Genomic DNA, 23,607 nt, shown 5'->3' with positions numbered 1-23,607 from the left:
ACACAGATTTGGTAGGTATCATTAGAAACATCACCTCGGCAGAGGAAGAGGCCGTTAGAAGTGTCGTTGTAGAAGCTAATGTTTTGGGAAGCTTTGTCCGATTAAGAACCCAAAAGGGTTGTGAGGTTTGATCTAAATACACTTTCCCCAGAAAGAAAAAATAACTTAATATCATGTCTGGCAATTAAGGTGTTCTCAAAATTTGTCAAACAGTTTTCTTCATTTTTTTTTCTTAACTTCATTCTCAAATAGTATCTAAATACAATTTTTTTTTTTTTTATATTAGATTTTCATATAATCGTTAGTTAATCATTATTCAAATACAAAAATCAATACAACTTTTATAAACTACAAAACAAAAACAAAAAATTTTAAAAAAATATATTCAAACAACTTTTTGATTGTTTCTGTCCACTCTTGCAAACTCTAATACAACACTTCTTTAAAAAAATATTTTTATTCAATTTTTTCTTTTTTTTTTCTAAAACTCAATTTCAAAACACTAAAACACTAAAACAACCAAACCAAACCAACTTCTAAAACAGGCCTATAATAAACAAAAAAAACACAACTAAACAAGCCTAGGAAGAAAGAAACACAACTACTTACATACGAATGGCCGGAAGGCTCACTTTACAGACAGAAACAACCACAAAAACAGACTTCCCGCCACAGTTAAACTGTATTGGTTTCAGACTTGGAGAGGGGCTGGGTCTGGCTACAATGGATTCAACACGACATGGAGCACATACAGGATCACCGATCATGGAGCGCCATAGTAATATTTCAGTTCAAAATGCTAGTGATCGAGGATAGAGCTCAGTATTTGAAGCCTCATTTGCTGCGGTTTAGACAGAGCTGCGCTTGGATCTCTCATCTGACTCTGTTACGCCTATGCTATGCTCCCATTTAGATGACATCTCAGATTTAATGCTACTAGTACTGTTCATAAAAAATGCAGGCTGTGAGGGTACTGGAAGTGTGGTGGAATGTCTATCAAGCATGAGATCGATTGAAGCCATGGTTGGTCTGTCATCTGCATTTTCCTGAACACATAGTAACCCAATGTGGATGCATGTCATCATTTCACTTGTTGAACCAGAACTCATTTTGGAATCTACAATATCTAAAGCAGTCTTCTCCATCCAATTTCTCCACACCTGCAAAATATGACAAAAATCAGCCAACATCATAAAAATTAGCCATTTCAAAAGCCGCGCTACAATAAAACTATATATTTGTGACCAGCAAAAATGATTATTTTTTGTCGATGAGTCTGTGTTTATCTTAAATAATTGTTATCATCGTAAATAATCAATCACAAATACTTATTTTTCTCATTGTCGCATGCACGCTTGCAGGATTGAAAAGGGAAATGTACCAAAGTCTAAGCGTACTTACATAGCTTAAAAGATCCTCCACATTTTCACCATTTAGAAAGCAATGGTTCCTTTGTCCACTCACTATCTCGAGTACTAGCACACCAAAGCTAAAGACATCGGACTTCAGTGAAAATTTTCCAAACATGGCATATTCTGGAGCCATATATCCGCTGCACATTGACATCAATGCATTAGTTTTGCTTGAATGGCAATAGTTTTAGTTTCAATAAGTCGGTATTAGGAACATGCTAAGTCTTGGTTTGGAAACCGAAGCTAGCCATTTTCTATGATACTTACCTGGTCCCCACAATTCTAGTTGTATTTGCTTGAGTTTGATCTAACGAAAACAATCTTGCCATGCCAAAATCTGATATTTTCGGATTCATGTCCCCATCCAGAAGGATATTGCTGGCTTTAAGATCACGATGAATAATACGAAGTCGAGAATCTTCGTGAAGGTAAAGCATCCCTCGAGCAATGCCTCCTATGATTTTGTAACGCCTTTCCCAATCCAAATGTGCACGCTTGATGGGATCTACATGTAAAAATTATATATATATTTCAACAAAACTTGTAGGCCAAAAGAAATATCGATCATGAATACAATGTGAAATGAAAACAGAAGCTGCATAAAGTAGCATACCAAAAAGGAAGTGATCGAGGCTTGTATTTGGCACAAAATCGTAAACTAAAAGCCTTTCATTTCTTTGCAAGCGGAAGCCCTGGAGCCTAACTAAGTTGCGATGTTGAAGCTTGGCCACCAACAGGACTTCGTTCTTAAATTCTGAATCCCCTTGATCGGATCTGTTGACAGTCTTTTCACAGCTATAGCTTGCCCATTCGGAAGAGTACCCTGATAAAATAAAAGAATTAATAAAGTGCATATAATCATCATTAATTAATGGAGGAGTACTTGAGAAATTAACATGTTTTGACCAAATAATAATGATACCCTTTAATTTCAAGAATATATCCATTGATTACCTTGTAAACAACACCGAAACCACCTTGCCCCAGCTTATTTTCTTCAGAAAAGTTATCCGTAGCAACTTTTATTGTGTCGAAGTCGAACTGCAAGGACTCCACGCTTCCTATTTCTACATCCCCAGGTTCACCTAATTCGAGAAAGCCAACAGATAATTAAATGACTTGAAAATTATTCAAAATATGCGCTAAGGAAAAATTTTATTCATTCAATCATCTTTACTATACATCAGATTTATTATTATTATTATTAAATATATAATAAATGAATGATATGTACAATAATTTATTAAGTTTAAAAATAATAAAAATATATATATATAATATGTACTGTATAAAAATAATTAATAACAAAACTCTTCTTTTAATGAGGCGATGGTATCACATTAATTGGTTTTGAGACAGTAAGTAATAAACCTTACCATATAAAATATTAAGAGTACAACTGAACTTGTACTTACTTTGAGGTTTCACCCATGGCCACCTCCACACTCCTCTATAGATGCAGATGGTGATGATGAGTAGTATCACAGAAGCAACATTAATTGTTACAACTATAATGATGACTGTCCGAGACATACTATTCCCCTTGCTTCCTGCTAAGAGATATTCTTAAATTATTTTATTATTATTTATAAATAATTCTTTACTATTTACAAATTATTTATTACAACTTTACTAACATCCACATCGATCAGAGATAGATTTACTAAACGAAGATATCTGCATCATGGGATCAAAATGAGGGAAATGCATCGAATTGAGAGTTTCTTCCACTGTCAAGTTATATTAATGTTCATGATGGCATATATATATATATATAAATATATATACATATGAGAAATGAATTCTGTATTACCTGTTATAGGAGTGTTATAGGCTGGTGGTGCTGACGCGTCAGTTGTAGAGTTAAAGAAGGGATTCGTCTCAAACCTGATATTACAGCTGGGTCTAACGACTCTCCCACCTATCTTCCCGTTACAACATTGTGGGATGGCTTCCATAGCCCCGCGTAAGCAACCTTCGCAGTCGTCCATAGACAAATCAGGCGTGCACTGCACAAGTGCATATAACGTTTTAAACTCGGTTGCGCTCGCGCTATTTGCAGCAAACTTGCGGAGAGAACCACCATCTTTAGCTTGACTAGTCAGGTTTTCAATCAAGGTCCTCAGAACAGCATTGAACTGCTCTACATAATTGGCCGATACGTTTTGGGTGTTCAACAGAAATAATGGAGGAGAAGTTTCCATGACGCCATAAATTGAGCGATTTGAGTAGCGAAACATACAGTAGTCATACCACACAATTGCCTCCTTTTGATTGGGACAGCGCTGTGGGAGAAGTGACTTAGCGTTGTTGAGACAATCACGACAGACATCTGAGTCAACATCGCCTCTACAAAGCCCGATTGCATGTACTTGGTCGGGTTTTGGCCATACGAGGAATTGTAGAAGCCAGAGTTACTACCCGTGTCGGAGGATACAATGGAGGAGAGGAGTTGATTGAGATTTGTCTCGTAGGTACTGTTAGCCGCGTAGTTACCCTTTTCGTATAAACAAAAATGGTACGAGGGTTCTGCAGACTGCGCGACGGCTAGAGCTGTGAGCATGGAAATGGCGGAGAGGAAGAAAAGCCTTCTCGAAGAAACCATAATGAATGCTGTGACTTGTGTTTCGTGGATATGGTAAGGTTTCTGTTTTTGCCTTCAAGAAATTATGCACGAATTTATTTACTGAGAAGCGTGAACTGCAGACGCCATTTTTGAATCGAATCTGTCAAACTCTGTAAAATAAGATTAGTAGGTAACAGAAATGCTTTGACCTGAATTTGTGTGATTAAAGAAATATTTTTTTAATAATATTATGAATTTTTTATTTTATTTAAAATATTTATAATGATTAAAAAAATACATAAAAAACAAAAAAAAGAAAACTGAAAAAACTAATTTCACCTTTTCGGTAGGTTGTGGGGCAATCAGACTAAGGGTACGTTTGGGTGTTGAAAAGTGTTGAGAAGTGTTGAGAATGTTTGTGAATAGTTATGAGTAGAGATTGGAGTGAGTTTGTGGGTCCTATTGAGAGTATTTTGAGTTGTTTGGATGTATGAAGTATGTTGAGTTGTTGACTTTTGAGTAGGTAGTTGAAAAATGTGTGGGTCCCATAAATATTATAGTGATTTGATTTTTAATAATAAATATTATAATAATTTTATTATAGTGATTTTTTAATATTAATAAATATTGTAGTGATTTTATTTTACTTTTATATATAATAATGATAAATATTATAATGATTTTATTTTTAATTTATATATAATAATGATAAATATTATTATGATTTTATTTTTAATTTATATATAATAGTGATAAATATTATAGTATTTTATTTTTTATTTATATATAATAGTGTTTTTATTTTTTATTTATATATAATAGTGATAAATATTATAGTAATTTTATTTTTTTATTTATATATTATAGTGATAAATATTATAGTGATTTTATTTTTTATTTATATATTATAGCGATTTTATTTTTTATTTATATATAATGGTGATAAATATTTTTTATTTATATATTATAGTGATTTATTTTTTATTTATATATTATAGTGATTTTATTTTTTATTTATATATTATAATGATTTTATTTTTATTTGTATATTATAATAATGTTATTTTTTATTTATATATTATAGAGATTTTATTTTTTATTTATATATTATAGTGATTTATATTTTATTTATATATTATAATGATTTATTTATTTATTTATATATTATAGTGATTTTATTTTTTGTTTATATATTATAATGATTTTATTTTTTATTTATATTTAATAGTGATAAATATTATAGTAATTTTATTTTTTATTTATATTTAATAGTGATAAATATTATAGTGATTTTATTTTTTATTTATATATTATAGTGATTTTATTTTTTATTTATAAATTATAGTGATTTTATTTTTTATTTATATATTATAATGATTTTATTTTTTATTTATATTTAATAGTGATAAATATTATAGTGATTTTATTTTTTATTTATATATTATAGTGATTTTATTTTTTTATTTATATATTATAGTGATTTTATTTTTTATTTATATATTACAGTGATTTTATTTTTTATTTATATATTATAGCGATTTTATTTTTTATTTATATATAATGGTGATAAATATTTTTTATTTATATATTATAGTGATTTATTTTTTATTTATATATTATAGTGATTTTATTTTTTATTTATATATTATAATGATTTTATTTTTATTTGTATATTATAATGATGTTATTTTTTATTTATATATTATAGTGATTTATTTTTTATTTATATATTATAATAATTTTATTTTTTATTTATATATTATAGCGATTTTATTTTTATTTATATATTATAATGATTTTATTTTTTGTTTATATATTATAATGATTTTATTTTTTATTTATATATTATAATGATTTTATTTTTTATTTATATATTATAATGATTTTATTTTTTATTTATATATAATGGTTATAAGTATTATAGAATATTTGTGAATAGTTATGAATAGAGATTGAAGTGAGTTTGTGGGTCCCATTAAGAATATTTGAAGTTGTTTGGTATGTGAAATATTTTTAAAAGTATGAAAATACTTAGAAAGTGTTGAAGATACTTAGTTATCCAAACACAGCCTCAGTCAATTTGTTAGTAGGTAATTCTAAAGTTGTTAGTAAAGGAAGTCGGGCCAGACTCAGTACTGCAATGACTTTCTATGATATTGAAATATTATCTGGACGGGATAATAAGCAGGATTAATGTCCGAAAATAGCTTAAGATAATCCATAGCTACAGAATTGAAGGGAAACCAAAAAAAAAAAAAAAATTAAGAGTTTAATGAAAAATTATTCTCAACAATTATTATTTATCATCTCACACTTTATACAAAATATTCTCATATCTTAAGAAAAGTATTCTCACACTCTATAAAAAAGTTATAAATATGGATGTGAGAGTAAATAGGGATTGATGCATATTAAATCTCGAATTGAATATTACTATTTTTATTTGTGATAAGCGTAATTACTTTTATCTTTTTTCAAAAAAGTAGTTTTCATGTACACTATCCATTCATGTGCAAGACTGTCTGTTATAGTTATAAAAAAATTATTGTGTATCATATCAATTTGTGATTTATTTTAATATAATCTCATTGTGTCTAAAACATTTCTACTAATAGATTAGTAGATTACATATATAATTAATTAATGTAGGAAAGTAGACTAAGTTGTATAGATCCTATATTGATTTGATATATGTGATCTCATTCCAAAATCCCTCTCTCTCTCTCTCTCTCTCTCTAGAGATGCGTCCTGTTTCCTCTCCTTGTAGTTTCTTACGACCCAGTAAATAGTCATCCACAAACGTTTGTTCCACTAGTACTGCTCCAAAGAGAATATTGCGCCTGTCCGACAACGTTAACACGCATCGATCGAACTATGCTTACGCACTTAATTGTAACCATGCAATTAAAGGTCACAACCACTCTCGATCGTCGTGCAGGTCCATTTTTTGAAAGAAATATCAAACATCCAGATCATAGAAGTGTCAAATATATGATCAGTTGTGCTCTAAATTACAACTCCTGTAAAATACTAACGAGGATATATAGCTAGAAAACAATAATTGAGTCCTCATGCATCTGCTCAATTAAGCGTCGACAGAGGTGCCTGTCACTGCCTCTACATGATCTCCCTTTTAACCTGCTAGCTCTGATCTCCAGCACTGTATATATAGAACATAGTGAATTAATAATAAATTATGGTATTATAGACATGATAATAATGGAAATAATAAATTTAAAATGGTTTATATATAGTTGGAGTACTGAGTGAGAAAGGGAGCTGGGGGGAGATCAGCTAGGGCAAGAAGGTGAAAGAAAAAAGATTATATACTTTTTCAAATAGAGACAACCACTACTTGCATACTCTCGATAATTGGATCGAGCTTCTTAACCTCAGAAAATGAACATGAATGATCAACCATGTGTACATATTATTAATAAACTAATAGGATATGCAAAGGGCATGTGCATGGCATTGTCTTGTTTTCTATAATAGATATAATAGCTAGGGTATAAAATAACCACTTAATTTAAGGAAGTAGGTATTAGAAATGTCGCTAATGACATACAATGATCCTAGATTGGAGGGAGCAAGCTGGCCGAGATCTTCTGAAATTTGACTTTGTTTGTTCATTCATTCATATATACTAGGATTCTTTTGAAGCTTAAGGGGATGGAAATCATTTGTTTATAAACTGCAAGTCTGCAACTTGGATCTTAGGTACGGGCCAGGAAATTTTTTGTTAATTTGTGTTATAAACAAGTGACGATAATCATTAATATTCAAGCCCAATTAGAAAGAAGATCATAATGATATAAATTTCAGGCCTGCATGATGATCTGTTGAATGGAATTGAACACATGATTTCTGCAAATACATTAAACACGATTGCATGCATGCAGTTTTATGCGCGTATAACACATGTTAATAAGCCAAATAATATATATATATATATATATATATATATATATTATATATTTAAGTTCTATTTCAAATCTTTCTAAGATTAAACGTCGAAGGTATTACAAACTAAAAAGAAAAGAAAAGAGGAAATGAAAGTGAAATTGCCTTTTTTTTTTTAAAAACCTTGAATCCAAGAAGTACACAGCTTGGAGATTTATCTAATGCGTTAGTACGTAGTACTACTAATTATCCATGCCACCTTTTAGGACAAACCAATAGGTAAAAGAAAAGAAGTTGAAGTTTGGTTAGAATGTTAAACGCGTTAATGGTACATTAACTGGCCGATCTGCAATCAACTGCACATGATTTTAAGTTCACGATCGATGATGATCATGAGTGCAGTCCATTTTGATATATATATAGGAAAGCTAGCCCAACAAGCAGCAGCTTATTTCTTTCTAAACATTTGTGCAATCTGCAGGCCAAAGAACTTGGAGACCCAGCCGTATGCATGCATGGCCATTTAGCCATATATACCTAGTCTCATCCCCAAAAATCTAGTGCGTACTGATCGAACCAATAGTCTGAACTACTATATATGCATGAAATAACATGAAAACATGAATCACAAACTTTTACTCCGATCGACTACTACATCATGTGGGCAGCCTATAGTCTTTTCCCTAATAACATTTCCATCCCTAATTGCCTTCGCAGCATCTTTTATTATATACGTACCCTTGTGCTCACAAACTTCCACTAGAAAAGTTTTTTTTTTCTTTTAGTAATTACTTTATGGGGGAATGATGCTTTTATATGCTCATGATGTTTATTGGGTTTGATCTTAAACCAAAAAAGGATCAAGAGTACTCATGAAGCCCGGCCAGTACATATAATATGCACATGATCATGATGTTTTGGGATTACATATTATATGTTGATCTGCATCAAGTCGCGCGTATTCGCAGCCAACAAAGCTGGCTCGGAATTGAAATTGTTTAGGAGAAAATTAGGGGAATAAAAAAGAGTTGGGTTCTTGAAATCTAATAGATAGAAGAAATATACAGTACTCATGAAACGTCTCTATGTGAAGCACAACTCCCGAACAACCAAAAGAAATGACCATGCGCGCCGAGTAATCATATTACTGACGTCATTAATGCATGACACCTGGTCATTTCCCGCGAGTCAAAACACTATATTGCGGAAAAAGCAATGTTTCCCATGACGAGATCGATGTAGAAATCATCCAAATTTGGCCGCAAATATGTCACCCTGTGCAACAAATTTCGTGAAAATAAAGACATTTGCCATGAAATGAGGTGGTGGAATTCAATTGTTGTCATGACCAATTTTTATCGGAAAAATATTTTTGACATAAGCACTAATTATTCGTATAGGTAAAAAAGAAGACTAATTACCATGAAATGATGTGGTGGGATTCCGTTGTTGCAATGACCAACTTTCGTCGAGAGAATATTTTTTACACAAGCATCAATCGTCTATATAGGTGAAAACGAAGACTAATTGTCACGAAATGAGATGGTAGAGTGCTGGTAATCCCATGAACTACTTTCGTCGAAAAAAGTATAATTCCCATGAACATACAACGTCCATAACCAGCATTTTCCCAGGAGTTTATGTTGTGCGAAATACTTTTTTGATATTGTGGAAGGTACCTATATATTTCCAGTTCCTCAACTCTTCTTAAAAGGTATTTTCTCACTAATACATCATGTAGACAAAGTTTTGAGACACAACTCTTTCTCCATGAATTGTTCTAATCAGAAATACCAAAATTTCAATCATTTAAATTAAAAAACAACAAATTGAGCAAGATATCATAAATAGTTACAAGAAGGATACTCTTGCACAAAAACCAGCACCTGAACAACTTCAACCAAAAATACAATTCACCCATATATTTATATAACAGAAGTAATACTAGTTTTACACATCTTAATTTCCACTGAGTTAACCAGTCAATCAAAGCAATGAAAATACATTATGTAGTTTACAAATAGGGGAGTACTACAGGAGGGAAGCCTACATGGCCTTCAAATATTTAAGCCACACAGTAGTCACAAAAAATTATTCATATATCTGACCCTCATCTTTTTTATTTCTCATTTTTCTCTCTTTCTCCATTTCGGACTCACTATTTCTTTTTTTCTCAATCTCACATTCACTCTTGTTTTTCAGCTCAATCTCACTTTCACTCTCACCTTCACTCTTGCTTTTCAGCTCGATCTCACTTTCACTCTTGCTTTTTTGCTCAATCTCCTTTTTCACTTTTTCTTTTTTGATCACTCTCACTTTTACTATTTATTTTTTTATCACTCTCATTTTCACTCTTTCTTTTTTGAGCAACCTCACTTTTCAGTTTCAATTGGTCCCCATGGACCTGTGTTGGAGTTAAAGGAGCAAGTTTGATTGTTTTTCCATCCTTTTCAAAACTATACATGTTCCTTAACCCATCATGGATCACATTCCTATCATACTGCCATGGCTTCCCCAACAAAATATGACCAGTATGCATAGGCACTACATCACAAAGGACCATATCCTGGTATTTTCCAATTGAAAAAAAAACTAGCACTTGCTTATTTACCCTAATCTCTCCACAATCACTCAACCACTGCAACATATATGGTCTAGGGTGTTTCAAGGTACGTAAATTCAATTTCTCAACTAAAGTAGTGCTAGCCAAATTAATACAACTCTTCAAATCAATAATCATACTACATACCTTGTTGTTGATGTGGCATCTAGTATGAAAAATGTTCTCACTTTCCTGCTCTGTATCATCCATCTTAATTTGTGTATTGAGCGCACGCCTAGTAACAAGAGCATCACCATACTCTTCTTTTTTATACCCATTTTTAACACTAGACTCACGTCTCCTCCTATCCCTCCCACCTTGTAGATTTCTAATCGCTACTTCTTGATGGTCCATCATATCCCTCACTTCACCCAACACCTAGTTCAACTGCTCAAACTGTTATTGCATGACTTGTAACACAAAGGATGAGTTATCTGCTCTCCCCCTTGATGATGCGCTATTCCGATGAGACATATTTCATGGTTGTTGCTTTTGGAGCACCTTGTTCTAAATTGTTCATGCAATGACGACATGCGCAATGAACGTCGTCTGCATATAACAGAATCCCTTTTGGATACTGCACAAATAATGGGTTACATGAGGTGTAGAGCTCACAGCCATTATACAAGAAATTCTAGCTTCACCGACATGCAATGACGACATTTACTTCTCTTTTTTGCGTGCGTGGGTGGAGATTGCCGTGGTAGTTTTAGCGGCTATTTGTTATGAACCCACTAGGTAGAACTCACTCTTGAAAACTAGCTTACAAGGGAAGGGTGCCTAGGGGCTTATAAACCATCAACTAATCTCATACTTAGTCAATGTGGGATCGTAACAACCACCACACTCCGCAACCGACGTCCACGGCGGTCCCGGCGCTCACACGGGCTGACTGTGCGCTAGGTCTTTTCCTAGCTCCGGGCGAACACTGCCATGCCGGCATCACCCCCCGTGCCGCACGATTGCAACCGTCGCAATATGGCCTTAGATGTGGGGTAGCTCTGATACCATTTGTTATGAACCCACTAGGTAGAACTTACCCTTAAAAACTAACTTACAAGGGAATGGTGCCTAGGGGCTTATAAACTATCAACTAATTCCATACTTAGTCAATGTGGAATCGTAACACTATTCTTGGTAAACTAACATGCAGGCACGTATCTATATATATATTGGCGATAAAAAAAAAAAAAACCCTAGAGAAATGAGGGAGACGTGTGTGGGAGTGAAAGCTGAGTCGTGTGTGTGCATGCATGGAGTGGACGGAAGAACTAACGGGTGAAAGAGAAATATAGACAGAAAGGATAAAACGTGCGGAAAGAAAAAAAATAACGTGCGAAGAAATTAAAATAAAATAAAATAAAATAAAATGAACTAAAAATAAACAAATAAAAATAAAATAAAATTCGAGCAAGATTGGATCAGGGTGTTACAAGACCATTCCATTCCCCCCAATCTGACAAGCATCAACAAAATGTTAGACTACAAAAAGTTTTTTAGACTCTAATCAAGGGAGCAAAAATCACATTTTAGCTTCAGAAAACTGTAAGAAAAAAATAGATACATTTCATAACAAAATAGGAACACACTCTCATATTTTGCTTCCGGCATGGGAGTTACAAACATGCCCATCTTCTTCGACCACCTCACCTTTTTGAAAAAATCAACCTAATTATCACCATCAGTACTCTCAGACTGCAAATAAAACCAGATTGCATTAAAACCAATATTTAGTTGTAACAATGTTAATACCAACATCTTTATTTACGAACCAATATATAATAATTCTTACCCTCATTTGCAGTAGCCGCACAAATTACGATGTTCTTCCAGTTGTTTGGTTAGTTTGTTACTTCTTCCTATTACATTTATTATGCTCAGATATCCTCTACAACTCATCATATAACATAAACAATAAGGAAAAGTCACGTCCAGAAGCAGAATATTCATCATTGAAATATGACATTCAAGAAAATAGATTCACCAAAATGGAGTTTGGTCAACACCATATTCAAGGGCAAAAAACACTGGAGGATTTTAACTGCAGAATATATCTCAGGAAAAGGAAATCAAACAATCAAGCAGGATAAACTATATATAAATAAATAATAAAAGATAAAAGAGGAGGGACTACTAGAGGTAAAGAGAAAACAGGATAGATTGACTATAAAGATAAACAATCTGAATAACAACACAAGCATTACAAGAATTGAACTTCAAATCAACACAATGAATCAATGCAAAGAATAACAACAAAAGAATTGAACTCCTCCTGATGCGTAAATTAGACTCTATTTAATAACAGAGCTTTAATTAAAAAGCTTAAGAGCCTCAATGGGTTAATTAAAGTAGGAATATAGATTCGGTAGGTACTTTAGAAGTTTAGTGTATAGTTAGTGGGATTCCATCAATTCCAACTAATTAACAAATCAAACATGATTATATTAATCTTCTACACATATTTCCACCTAAGCTGCCTATGCATTTTAGATCACTTTGATATGGTCAACCCAAATAATTAAATCACAACACTGACCACGTTCCCATCTAGTGTATTATGATAATACTATTATCCATGATCACTAAAAGTGCTCTATGCCAGCAGAGTTGGGTACACATCAGTGGTCACTTTGATGGGAACAAATAATGCCAAGCATACTCTTCATGTCTACATTCTAATTCTAAATTCTCTTGTTTACAATCTTCTAGTGTTTATCATCAATGTCTACTGAAAATGCCCATATGGAGGGAGCCCTCTGAAAATAGGGGAATGAAGTAAACAGATGGGAGACCATGCATTGAAGGACAAAAAGGAAAAATATAAGATGTGAATGGATATAGCATGGCCATCATATGAGAACTGAGTCAACACTTCTCTATTCACTTGCGATTTTTTAAGGGATTTTATTGTCAACAGAAATTATAGCATATTAGAGCAAACCCATAAAAGAAATTATGGATAAACAAAGACAACGACAATCACCGCATAAAGAAAAGTAGGGTTTCCGACGATCAAACAGAGAACACACAGAGCACCAAACAAAGTTCCAAAACTTAAATCTTACCGAGAGAGAGAGAGAGAGAACGAACCTCTGCGATGACCGCTGTGACTGGCGACGACGAAAGGAGACGGAGAACAGCGACAGTGACTAGGGTTTCCGCAGTGGAGAGGAGTGTCTTCGTCTTCGTCTTCAGAAGTGATTTCGTCTTCAGATGCAAAGTCGGTTTGGACGGATTCGACGGGTTATTTTTACTCAAACCTGGCATCATTCATATGACCCGATGAACCCGTCTCTCACGGGTTGGAGAAGTCAGTTCTACCGGACGGGTCGGGCTTAGGCCCAATTATGCACAGCCCTAAATGAAATAAATATTCAATAAGATTATCGAGGCACACTTCAGGGACCCCAGCCCCAAACACGAGGAGAAAATTTTATTGCAGACTTAATTGGCTGTCTATGAAAGCTAGTGAAATATAAGCAAATTCATAAGGAATGAAACAAGAATTTCAATTATCATAAAACAGGATACATATTTGTAGTGAAAAAAAACCTGGGACAGCAAGAGAGATAACTATGACCAGAAAAGTTTCCAGAAAATTCAAAACTTGAATAATAACTTCCCAAAAAGCTATTTGAGCAACACCAGAAAGGTAACTAACAAAACCAACTAGACCCCTATCCATTCCTTATTTCTCTAGTCCTCCAGAGAGATGTCTATGGTTTGCTAACATCCATTGTTATAAATTTCATTTCAATTTTTTTTCCGAGTTCCAGAGAATTCCCCTTTTTAGAACCATGGAGTAAAGTATCCATCTCAACACATTTATGTCATTGCATAAATGACAAATAAAAATCCAAAATGTTTTTGTCACCTTAAATGCTTTGAAACTAGAGAGTAACATGAACTTGTCTTCTTGATAACCTGTCCATATTTACATGGATGACTAGCGGTTCTTTGGAAGTTAGAGCAAGAACCATCAGTGCATCTACTGTCCTGTTCTTCTCCAATTTCCCATAACACTAGCAGGAAACCACTAATCCCACATTTCCCATTACATTAGCTAGGGATATCTCCATCATCTACAAAAAAGTTTACAAAATTCATGCCTGATGGGAAAAAACCCATAATCTGATGACAATGAGCCCATATTTCTTTTTTATAAGTAGATAATGAGCCCAGATTCCATAGCGAGCTCACTGTAAGTAAACAAATTATCCAAGTTTTCACTAATTGGTTGGTACAATAGAAGAATCAAGATGCCAAAGACCTAAAAAATTCTCTTCAGCACAAAAGAGAATTAAAGTTTCTCTAAGCAGGGGAAATTGTCCAAATGAAACAGAACAAGAAAGGAGCATTTCCACTCTCCTCAACAACTCTGGATAAGAAAGATTTCCTACATTAATTGAGAAATTAGTTTCCATATAATTTCGAGAATAGACTGGCAAATATGGCAAAACAAGAAACGTTTGGAAGATATAACTCGGATATGATGAAGATACATATAGGCATATGACAGCCTAAATTACATAGGAAGAATAAATGGAAAGCCAAAACTTAATACAGTACAAGGAGCAAAGTTTTTTGTCTATAAGTGAGACTAAAGGGAATAGTCTAATTTACGGTTCTAAAACAGAGAGGTCTTTACTTTCTTCTGTCCCATTACGGTTTGCAAGTACATTTTTAACGATTGCATTAGTGTGGATAATTAGATTACATAAAAAGTGGCAAAAATAAGAAGAAAACAAAATGCAGCATGAACAGACCTGAAAGCAACATTTCAGAAATGCAAAGAATATTAGCCATATTATATCAACAAATATGATGTCAAAGCAATCAGGCTTACGAAGGAACTAAGTATTGGCAGCCACAACTTTTTTGAAATTTGTAAAATCACAATTTGTCTCAAATGCTTAAACTAATAAAAAGAGGTAGATTTTATTATTTATCTCATATCTTAACACTTTTCCTTACTTGTGGGTCAAACTCTCACTCACACTACAAGCCACACAGTAAAGGTTCTCTCTTCTTTTCTTCCGCTTCTATCATCCTTCATCACCCATGCACCTAGTCCAGACGCCCCCCGAGGAGGAGCACAGCTTCCTACATTCCAAAACTATACCTATATTAATGTTGTTTCCTCGAAATCATTGATTCAGAACTGATCGAATTCTGGTTTCAGCCGGAAAGGGAAGTAACTCTTCACGAACTATCATTATAGTCGTGGCGGCTGTTGTTTCCACGATCTTAATCTTCTGCATCTGCACCTGTATCTATTTAAGGATAAGGAAGCAAAGGAAGAAAGTTGAAAGTAAGTTTAAAATTGGTTCGTTGTTTCGTAACTGTTAAGGATTTGGTTTATCTTAAATATGGAAATCGTAAGAAAACTGAGACACTGAGGAAACTCAGACATGATGTTTCACTTTTTGGCATATATATGCTGGTTTAGTTCTAGGCAGTGCAGGTGAGAACAAGAATGACATCAAATTCTCTGTTGTACTAACGATGAATTAAGCTGATGTTTTATGCACATAAATTGCTCACTGATCTTTAAGCTATGGACTTATCTTTCCACAGTGGATAAAATTAACAGCACTGAATCCTTGCAATTCGACTTCAGCACGATTAGAGTTGCTACAGACAACTTTTCCGATGTAAACAAACTTGGGCAAGGTGGATTCGGTACTGTTTACAAGGTAATTTATGAACAATATGATCATATGATACACTTGCTATGTCATGAATTATCTGTAACTTGAATTACTGGAGGCCAGACAGGAGTCATTTTACATGAATAAATCTCTATTCAGGGCAAGTTTCCAAATGGACAAGAAATAGCTGTGAAAAGGTTTTCTAGGAGTTCGAAACAAGGTGATCAAGAATTTAAGAACGAGATCTTATTAGTTGCCAGGCTTCAGCACAGGAATTTAGTAAGGCTCCTAGGTTTCTGCTTTGAAGGACTCCCTTGTATCAAAGATATATTTTTTATACTAATTACCTCAGTATTTAGACATCTTAGAAATTGTTCATTTAATTTCGTATGGTTCAAAATGGTTGTACGTATATTTGTCCCTATGTGATGCTATGAGATGATATGAGTATAATACTTATACTCATCACATTATACACTCAAGCCTTATTTCTTGTCTACATGATAACCACAATTCTGTTTATATGACTTCATTTCTTTTTGGATATCGCAAATATGGATGGAAACAAGGCAACAAGGCAACACGGCGACAACTTTGTACTTTTCTATGTTATATGAAACCTCAAGATAAATGGTATCTACAGATGATGTGAGTGATGAAGTCTAAGCACTAATACAGATGGTGGTTATAAACTGCTGATGGTTTATATGTTATATATATAATATATAACATATATAATATATAACATATATGTATATATATTATATATATAATATATAACATATATATTGCACGCAACTAATTGTTTATAGTTATAATGGAGTAGAAGTCAATGCAGTAGCTTCAACGCTGCGTGGCTTTAACGCTGGTGCAGAGCGACGCCCACTGGCAAGGAGATGTGGCACGAACCTGGATTGGAGGCTGGAGACGCGAAACGTGAAACGCCCCAAACCCGGTTGGCCTGGAGAATTACTACATGTCACTTAAGAACATGTTTCCCAACACAACTAAAATAAAACTCCAAAACTTTATTAGTAAAACTCAATCTCATGTACTCTAAATAACCACATTGAAAACTCTACAAAGTCGTTACTGCAGCAAAATAAACTAAGGAGTCCAAAATCTCCCGGTAGTCATAACAAACCAAACTAATACTTTCATAAGTCTTACTAAACTCAAGCCCAAGATATAATTAAATCTAAAAGACATTAAAACTAAAGAACATCAGAATTCCTTCTTCTAACATCCTCTCCCAGCTTAATCATGCTCACCAATCTAATCCAGGTCCTCAGTTGGACTATCCACATCATCTAAAAAATATTATGAAGATAAGGAGTGAGTTATCAACAACTCAGTAAGCATAGGACATATGCTAGCGTGCAAACATGAGCATTTATAAAGTATAGCATACAGAACAAAATATTTTCCAGAGTTATCATGCAGAACATAACATATTTTCAAAAGTAACAGAGCGATGGATTTAAGACATGTAAAACCCATAATACTTTGGCATAACATAAACTGAGTATCATCATCAGATCAAAACAAAGCATCACACAGAGCAGAGACCATGTTTCACCCCCGTGGTAGGGTTGTGCTCCCCGGTGGGCAAACCAGGCAGAGACAGAGGTGAAATCTTTCCTTTATTCTTCTCGGAGCCCCGAGTGTGCACACAGGAAAGACCACAATAAAACCACTTTGTTTCCAAAGTGGGTTCAATCAGAGACAGAGAAGTTGGTACCAACCCAAACAGAGCAGAGCATAACAGAGCAGAGCATAGCAGAGCAGAGACAGAGTCAGATACAAATACCAGTAGACCATGCCAAAGGTTTTCAAATATTATATCAAAATAATATAGAGTACCAAAACAGAATTAGACAGTTTACACACACTAACAACAAAAGCCAGAACATTTTTCTAAATAAATGCACAATTTTTCATATTCTCAATATCGCTCCCTTTTCCAGATTTCAGAAAAACACATGATAGAATTTAGCTCATGTCTACACAATGCATGTCAGAACATATTTTTCCTTTTCCACACTGATTTCATGAGTATGCAAATAAACGACCGAGGTTGGTTTTGTTTTTCCTAACTTCTCATTTCATCATAAAAATATGCAAAGTTTTCAGAAAATCAACCTCAGTCTCAATAATTCGTTTAAGGCCTAGCATAGGAACCCCGCTTACCAGGACAACTTAGCTTTTCAGAATTTTTCTCAAAATGTCGAGTCGAATATAAATCGTCACCTATAAAAATAATTACATAATTTCCATAAGTTTTCAATCATTCACAGATTTCGATATTTAATCCTAAACTTTTATAATAACCTATTTTAATATCTCAAAACTTAAAACCCTTATAATCCTAAAATATATCATCACTTCCTAAAAATCTCCAATATTCACCAGGACCATCATCAAACTCAAAACACCAATATTCAAACCCGAAACAGCCAACAAATTTCATAGCATAAACCAATCTCACACAAACAACTCTATCATCCAATCCAACCGACCCCCTTACTCCTCGGACTCAGTCCGGCACAACCAATAAATTCACAATAAATATGAATTAGCGTAGAAATACATTTAAATCTCAAAAGTTCTTTAGGAGAAATACTTACAATGCTATAATATAATTTTTGAAAGATTACGGAGGTGCTAGAAGCGGCAACGCAGTAACAAAACAGTGCCAAATGCACTGTGGCTGTGGGTCTCAAAAATCCACTTTTGAACAGGTGCAAACGAAGATCCGAGATTGATAGGGTAGGGCTTAGGGATGTCGGTGAAGCTAGTGGTGGTGATAGTTGGCCGTGGGTGGCAGCGTAGAGGGTGGTTGAAGGCTAAAATACCCAAAACGGAAATGTTGATGGTGGGGCTTCACCGATGACAGATCGGAGGTGGGGTTAGGTCCATTGGGTTGCTAGGAGGTCGAGGATGATGTGGTGAGAAGATAGTGGCCGGAGGTGGCGCGACGGCGGCGCAGCGGCGCAAGGAGTGCTGCGACTTGGTGACGTGCGTGGGAGCTAACGGCGGCGCGGTTGGGGCTGAGATTACAGGGTGGTGGTCGCCGATGGCAGGGGAGGACGGAGGGTCGGGCGGTGTCGATCACAGCCGGCGCACGGCAGTGGGCTGGGTGGATGAAGGAATGGACGGAGAGAGGAAAGGGAGAGACGTGCCGCACGGGAAGAGGCCAGGAAAAAGAAAAGAAAAGAAAGAAAAGAAGGAAGAAAAAAGAAAAAGGAAGAAAAAGAAAAGAGGAAAGAGAAAATGTAGGGAAAGAAATGAGGTCCAATTCCCAAATCTTGGGTCACAAAAATGATCCAACGGAAATGATTTTAAAACAGCAAGTAAAATAAAATAATTCAAACATAATGATTAAAATGAAAATAAATAATTAAACCTAACAATACGTTAATTTAATATGAAAAACAATTTAAATGTATTACAATAATCAATTATAAGAAAGCACTTCAGAATAATTTTTACAAAATTAAAATCATAAAAATAAACCCACTAAAAATCCAATCAATTTTAAAACAAGAGAATAAAATTTTAAATTAATAACAAATAATCTTTCAATTAAAAATACACTAAAATACGGGGTGTTACAAAACGCAACTGAAGATGCGAAACACAAGGGCTGAAATGCAGAAAGTGGAAAGGCAAAACGCTGCTGGAACGAAACGCAGCAGAGTATACAAGAATTTTTTTTTTTTCAGTTCTTCTACAGGCAACCGCGACAAGCAACCGCGGGGGAATCAGCTGACCACATCAGCAAATATAAAAAAAAATAAAAGAAAAAAGACGAAAGGAAAATGAGGGAATAAAGATTTCACAAGCTCAGATTGAAGAAAACAAACTCCAAATTACAAAGTATTGACTCTAAGGCAAAAATACTCAGATCATCATCAAGACTGAAATCATTTCCAGAACCTGCATAAAAACTTGTTCATCCACTCCTGCCGATCTCAAGACCTACACACTCTCTCTTCTTGACCAACTCTTTCCCGCCATCCAAGGCATACTTTGAGTTCCATACATTTCTTGGGGTTAATGGTGATAGATCCAGAAAGAAACACACAGAGAGGTTTAGTAGGACCTTGTCAAATGAGGGAATCCCACGAGATTGAAACCCAGAGAAGGGAAAGTGATCAAAACCTTTACATTCGACATAGATCATCCATGAAAGTCCCTTTTGTGCCGCTAAAAAATACCCATTTTAATATGTTTTGCAAATCGGCTTTAGAATATGCAAAAACAACAATAGAAACTCAGAGAAGGGAAAGTAAATAAAACGGCGAGAAAACGGGAAGAAACAAGAACGAAAACAATACCGAATAATTAATCTTACAAAATCACATAGAAAATTTACGCCGACATTGTTGGGCTTCTCACTCTCTTAAAGAGCTGGACCACGGCTTGTCGTGGCTCGACCAAACCGTAATGTCAGATTTTATTGGAGCTTCAATCTTGCCACCCAGAGAGATTTCGGGCATGTCGACATCGCTGAAAATTGCCAGCGAGAAGTTCATAGCTAGGAGGTTTGTGCTCAGTGCTCCCAAGATCGCGAAGCTGAAAGAAAACGTTACAAGTATGATTGGGTGAGAAAAACACTATCCATCGCAGGTGGAGGTGGTACTAGCACTTCTCTGGAAATCTGCAGTATCCATCGTCAAATAAAAAACTGGGGTATTCAAACCCACCGTGTTGTTCCAAGCAGTGTACCTCCTATCCTTGACCAAATCATTTCCTATTCTTGAAGATCTCTCCAGTGGAGTTGAAGCTTTGGTTACCTTGGACAAGGAAGAGATGAGCCTGCTTGGGGAAGGGGGGATTTCAGGGAAAGCACGAAACGTTTAACATTTTTCTAAACGACACCGTTTATTCTATGCCACGTGGACGACAATTCCCCGGGGGTTCCCCCAGCCAATTGTAAGAAGCTTTTTCCATTTTTTTTCCCGTGCGCCATCTATCTTTTTTTCTTCGTGTTTTTCGTTTCTTCTCCGAGGGATTTTAGGTTTTCAAACTTTTGATTTTGAGATGATTTTATTTTCTCAGTGATTCATGAAAGCGGATGAAACATTTTGATTCAAAGATGTTAGACTAAATTTCTAAGCCTAGGTGGTGGGGAGTAATCTAGAAATTGATTGGCATGACTTTGCTCATTTTCCATTGATTTTTATTTCACATCTTATTGAGTTGTAATACTGTTATATTTGGAGAAGTTTGGAATTCTTTCTCATGCATTTTGATCTGTTGTAGACATTAGGCACAACTGATGCTTGATCTGATTTAAGATTCTGTTTTGTACTTAAATAGATTGAGTTGATATGTCAAACCATTAAGGATTATTGCATGGTGGGATAAGAGAGGGTATGATTATGTGTGGATTACTTCAACAGGAAAAAGAATGACAATTTCCCGTGGTAGTTAGAATCCTTAGGTGGATGATTTAGGAAGTGACGGTATTTTAGAATTTAGAGAAATTTTAGATTTTTGAGGAATTAAAATAGGTACTTCAGGTCTAATATGAGATTATCTGTTCAATGGAAATTTATTGAAGTTACATGAATTTTTATAGGTGACGATTGACAATTGTTTAGTACTGTTGTGGAGAATTTCTGAAAAGCTAAAAACCCAGGTAAGCGGGGTTCGTATACTAGTTTTGCAATAAGTCAATGTATGACAAATGATACTCCCACAAACGTTCACGTGACACGTCTAAAATCTTCTTTACACCAAAATAATCACTCCAATTATATGCAAACTCAATGAAAGGCAAATGATACTCCCACAAATGTTCATGCAACACATTGAAAGTCTTCCTTACACCAAAGTTACCGAACAAACCACCATGTCTATCACACACAAGCAACTTATGCATAAAACTAGTAGGCACACAAAATCTATTATCTCTAAACAGCATTTCTTGTATATGCAAAATCTGGAAGTGGACTCCAGTTTCACTCGTGTAGTTATAAAAGTTCAAACTTGTTTAGTACACAATTAGTCCATTATTTGTGCTTTAGGAGATATCATTAACACATTTTTAAAATACACTGGGTGACGGTGTTGTTTATGCATATATATTATCATGTAATTCAAAACATTCTAAAATAATTAAAAGTTCAATTGCCAAATTTCTCTCACATGGGGTATGCAATTGGCCACTAGGAGCAGCCAGGCGTTCGGGTTAAGTTATGTCCACGCGCAGGGGGGAACGAACCCCAACAAATTTAGAACTTCGCAAATGGGGGGCAGAATGGGAGGCGAAACCCATTCACAAACAAAATGGTGTGCCAAATGGCCTGCCATCTCGTCAATATCCACGACAGGCATGCGATGCCTTGGAACCTCCAAAACCACTAACGCAGGGGTATTGTACTTTTCCTTGAATGCCTAGAGATCGTCGGGGGAGATCGACAACTCCTAGCTCTTCCCAGTGAAGCACAGAGGCTTGTTCCTTAAGGAACTCTTCGAAGCCATTGAAGCGATAAAACAAGACAGTGAGAACGATGAGGGAAAGATGGAAAGCTCGAGGAATGGAGAGAACCGCAGTGGAGAAGAATTCGAAATAGAAATGGAGGCAATGGAGGAAGAAGATCGAAAGCTTGAGGAACAAAGAGAACCGCGGTGGAGAAGAACTATAACGAGAAACGATGACCATGAAGGAAGTGAGAAGATGAAAGCAATGGTAGAAATGTGGAGAGAAACCAGCAAAGTAAAGGAAGAGAAAGAGGCAAACGATGAAAATGAGAGAGGGGAATGACCTTATATAGGCTCGCAAGGGAACTGAGGCATTGAATGATGTGGGTAGGTGGCCTCAAGAAGCCCAATAGGCGCAAGATTGTTCATACGTGGAACGCAACGTCGGCCACGTGGGGAGCATGGGCCAATAAACAACCCGGATGTGGGCAGATATACCCCGTTAGACCCAACCGTCAGGAAGCTGTAGAGACTGCGGAAGTCGAGGTGATGCACGCATTGAATGACGTGGGCAGGTGGCCTATGACATGGGCAAGTGGCCACGGGAAGCCTAACTGGCATAGGACTGCGTGGACATAGGAAGCCACATCAGGTGCATTGGGAGCACGAGTGGATAAACGGCCAAAGATATGGGGAATGCCCGCACCGAATTCAACGGTCAGGAAGTCGAAAAGACAATGAAATCCGAAGTGACCTCATGTTAACGATAGGGGAAGAGCTGCAAGGAACGCACTTGGAGAAGGCATGGCAAGAATGTTTTGAATTCCCACCATACATGTGTGCTAGGAATTCGAGGGATATTGTGATGGGAGTAATCCCAAGGGTCGGGCCGAGTGGAGTAGGTCCAGTCCACAAATCTCGAAGAGTCTTGAGGCCCGAGGACAAGAGCAGGGTTGGGCCAGGTTGGCCCAGGGGGCCCAGGATGGGAAGTGATCTAGTAAAGTACGCTGACTAGAGAATGGAATGTAGGACTATCTGACA

At 35.3% G+C, this 23,607-nt stretch overlaps 1 pseudogene; it reads right to left on the bottom strand.

The window, feature by feature from the left end:
• Window positions 1–848: 848 nt before the first annotated feature.
• On the bottom strand, window positions 849–3,975 carry LOC108993844 (annotated as a pseudogene).
• Between the last annotated feature and the right edge of the window lie 19,632 nt (window positions 3,976–23,607).

This window comes from Juglans regia, chromosome 12, assembly GCF_001411555.2.
Source record: "Juglans regia cultivar Chandler chromosome 12, Walnut 2.0, whole genome shotgun sequence".
NCBI lineage: Eukaryota > Viridiplantae > Streptophyta > Magnoliopsida > Fagales > Juglandaceae > Juglans > Juglans regia.
The sequence above is the reverse complement of the archived record's forward strand: the minus strand, read 5'-3'. Positions and strand labels throughout refer to the sequence as shown.